Raw genomic sequence first — 4,059 nt, forward strand, 5'->3', positions numbered from 1 at the left:
TTTCCAAGAGGTAATGGTTTGGCCGGGACGGTTGGTGAGATCGTGTTGGTTCCGTGCCATGAGCGGGAGAGGTGAGTTGAACTTCGGGGACGAAGTTCTTTTTAAGGGGGGAAGACTGTAATACCCGTCCTTTTAGGGACCCTTTGACCAGCGTTGACTGACCTTGGGAGCGAGAATAGTCTTAGAAGTAAGTGCTGAAGTCATCTTGGGTTGCGTGTTAAGAGTGGTACTCGATTGGGTAGAGGCTACTCGATCGAGTAGCTAGGTTACTCGATCGAGTAGGGGGCTACTCGATCGAGTATGTTGGGTACTCGATCGAGTACCTAGTTTTCAGCGAGGGTTTTATATCGCGTTTTGTTAAATCCGCATATCACATCAACCACTTTCCTCCTATCTTTCAGTCGCCTCTTTCCCTTCCCTTCACCTCAAAACCTCCATGGAAACCTTTGTGAAGATCCTTGTGCCTTAGGAGAGCGTCTCTTGAGTCGGGTAGCGGTCTTTTGCTGAGTTTCTCCCTATAGGTATGTCATAATCATCATCTGTGTCCTTGTTCTTCATAGTTAGGGTTTGCTTGTTAGTAATCTAGAATTGTATTCTGGTTATAGGCGTTGCTTGATCGCTGGACATGTTATCTGTCGGCATGGATTGGTTGCGATGGCTTAAAGGTAGGTTCGCCTACTCAGTTTCTGTAGATCGTCTAGTGTGTCGGTCGTTGTGATAGTATTGTGATTGCTTGACATAGTAATTGTATTGTACTGTGATTGTGGTTATGATCGTTGTTGGTGGTTCGCGAGGCGTGGCCTCGGCTGAGTGGGGTCACTTGCGGGAGTGGCTTCACGCCCTAGTTTCGCCTTCTGTGGAACCCGCCACAGAAGGGATGTGCACATTAATGGACAGGGTTATCGCTCGATACGATGAGCGGGGATTTGGTGGGTACGGCTGCGGTCCCCCACTGGCAGGACTGGTCCAGTGGACAGTCAGTGACAGAGGTTGGTTGGATTGTTGTGTTTGCGTGTGCGAGACTGATAGCGTCGTATTGTGTTGTTAGTTGTAGTTGTTATTGCTGCGTCTTATCTCAGTACTGACCTTGTGTGGTTGTTTGTTTGTTATGTGTTTGCCGTGATCCCTTATGGTGAGCAGTCAGTCTTAGCAGGTATTGGTGTTGATGATAGCTGGAGTCCGGGCAGGGATGAGTCCTCACGAGATATGGCAGTCTTAGCGAGTAGTCTTTGAGTTGTACCTTTGTATCGTATTTTGGTTTAAATCGCTTGTAATATAACTTAATAGTTCTTTTATCGACATTTGATTATTGCTATCCTCGGGCAACCGAGATGGTAACGCCCTTATATTCTAAGGAAGGCCTAGTTAAGGCTCCTCTGAATATGGGGGTGTTACACCTAGCATTAGGTTCGGTGGGAGATGCCTCGGTAAGGTAACGAAGCTTGTCGTCACCTTGCGCGGCCAAGCGAAGTTGCGCGTCCCAATCGGCGAAATTGGACCCATTCTTTTCTAACTTACATCGATCCATGAAGGATCGGAGCCATGACACATTAGTAAGCGTGGTGGAACTAGTGGATGCGGACGTGATTGGAGTTGCCATTGCGATTGATAAAACAAATTTGACTACAAAATAGGAAATGAAGGAATTAATTATCATCTATCGTTTTAGTAATACTCGTAAATTTAACTACAAGTATTGCATTTATATAGTGACCTCCACCCAACTATATAAATTATTCCGAGATCCAAATTCATATCAACTCGGGCACGGTGAGCCGATTCATCCCTTATTAATATAACTCGGTGGATTAACACTTTAATCGATTCTACTTTTAGAACTCTCGGTCGATAAAAATTACTCTAGTTTTCATCTTTAGCCCGGAACACATGCGACTACCGTCAACAATACTTCCGTTGAGCTCAATCCAAATTTCGATGTAATAACATTTTACTACCCCACTTCGCCAACGTAACAAGGTTTGTATTACGGTGAAGCCGGATTAACTCCCTTATGAAATTGGTACTTCATGGGTTCTACTATTTGGTAAGGCTAATTCTCAATTATTATATGTGAGAGGTCTTGTCAATTTATTATCTATCACGTTTTAAGTGAACTAAAGCGGTGAACTAAGATAATTATAATTGACACAGTCGATAACTCGATATGATATGCATGTGTTGTTATGGCGATTTGGCAATGCATGCAACATATTAAAAGAAATGCAAAGCAATAAATAAAATTCCTAGTATGGCCTTTCCTAAAATAGAAAAACAAATAATCTATTACATATTCGGAAACCAACTCCTTTGGTCCCTTGAATCTTCAAGTGGCACGCCTCCCAAGACACCGTCTTCGTCGGATCACTTTTCCGAATGGCACCGTCTTTGAAGATGCTCCATAATTACAAATAATAATAAAAATACAAAGCTAATCCTATTATACATTTGTAAAATGGAAAAACTAATAAAAATAAAAGTGATTCGAGATCACATTAAATTACAACCGAATCAATATTCCCTTTCATTACGGGTAATATTGATTAAACTAAGGCCATACTAAGATAAAATTACATAATTCAAAATTATATAAATAAAATACATTCAACAATTGAAATATGCAGAATTATAATATGTATCTATCATGCCAAATGATGTGCCAAATCGCCCTATTAACTTATGTCGTACATATAACCCGGTTTTATGGAAATGCGTGATAATAACCTTTTAAAATCACTAATTAACACTTAAATCACATCTAAGCTCAAGTTAATTATTCTAACACCTTTTAGGATTCAAAAATTAGTCATCACATAATTTTTGACAATAATTCAACTTGATTTAATATTATGTTCATTTTTTACCTTAAAATCATTATTTATATGAAATAAATCCAAATTAAATTATAAAAATTTCAAAATTTGAATTTTAAATTTTTGAACATTCTGGAAAAATTCCATGACACTCATAATGTCAAAAACCATGGTTAAAATTTTCGAATTAATTTTGAGAAAATATAGTAGCATTTTATCGGTTTTATCTCATAAAATACATAAAGTATCCGAAAATTAATCCAATAATTTTTACAACTTTAGATCTGATTAGTGGGATATTAATGCAACTTAAAATAATTTTCTCAAGCCATGCAATACGTTTTAGCTAATTTTGCTAAAATAGTCACTATTTATGCCATTTTTACTCTAAAAATCCATAAATCATGCTAAAAGAGATCTTTTAATCTAGAAATTTACATACTCTCTGTATATTATTCATGTGACATCATATTAAAAGATCATGGCTTAATTCGAGATTTAACTATTTTTAACCATTTTACCTCTTTTAATCTATTTTTATCTCATAAAAATCATAAATCATGCAATATTAATCAAATTAACTCGACTTTTTACACACAACTTGTAAAATATGCATGTGAGGTCATATAAAATTTCCAAGGTCAGAAACTTAGTTTAACTATTTTTAGAATTTTAGTTCCCATTTTAGTCATAAAAATGTAATAAAATCACTAAAAATCATTAAAATGAGCAATAAATTTCCATAAATCATAAAAATGACCTAAAAACATTTTAGGACCAGAATATATAACATGCATGGTGATTTCGTGGCTTATACTAATAAATCACAAATTTTTAGTTTTATATGTTAACCTTTTAACTCGGAATAACAATAACCGATTATGCATGCAACATCCTTATGCTCTGATACCACTTGTTAGGTTCATATACCTATAATTAGACTCCTCTAATAATGAACTAATTAACTTGTTAATTATTTGTTCTTTAGATCTAGTGCATGCATAACAAAATAAAAGATTTATAAGAAGAACAATGTTCCTTACATTGCTATGTGTTTCGAAATTATGGGCACAAGTAAGGTCACCTTCCTTCACTTGTTCTTGAGCTAAATATGATGGATGATCCTCCTAAGACTCCAAGTATAGAAGCCACTCCAATAAATTGCACCCAAGATTAATCCCAAAAATTCCTACTAATATTAACTAGATATGTAGTAGAAATGTTCCCTTAATATTCTAATATTTCTATT

At 36.4% G+C, this 4,059-nt stretch overlaps 1 long non-coding RNA gene across 1 annotated transcript; it reads left to right on the plus strand.

The window, feature by feature from the left end:
• The first annotated feature begins 385 nt into the window (after positions 1-385).
• LOC141615222 (uncharacterized) lies at positions 386-1,346 on the plus strand. The gene is made up of 2 exons (XR_012529726.1): positions 386-665; positions 1,141-1,346. It is a non-coding gene; the product is annotated as an uncharacterized LOC141615222 (long non-coding RNA).
• Positions 1,347-4,059: the final 2,713 nt, after the last annotated feature.

Source organism: Silene latifolia, chromosome 11, assembly GCF_048544455.1.
Source record: "Silene latifolia isolate original U9 population chromosome 11, ASM4854445v1, whole genome shotgun sequence".
Lineage (NCBI taxonomy): Eukaryota > Viridiplantae > Streptophyta > Magnoliopsida > Caryophyllales > Caryophyllaceae > Silene > Silene latifolia.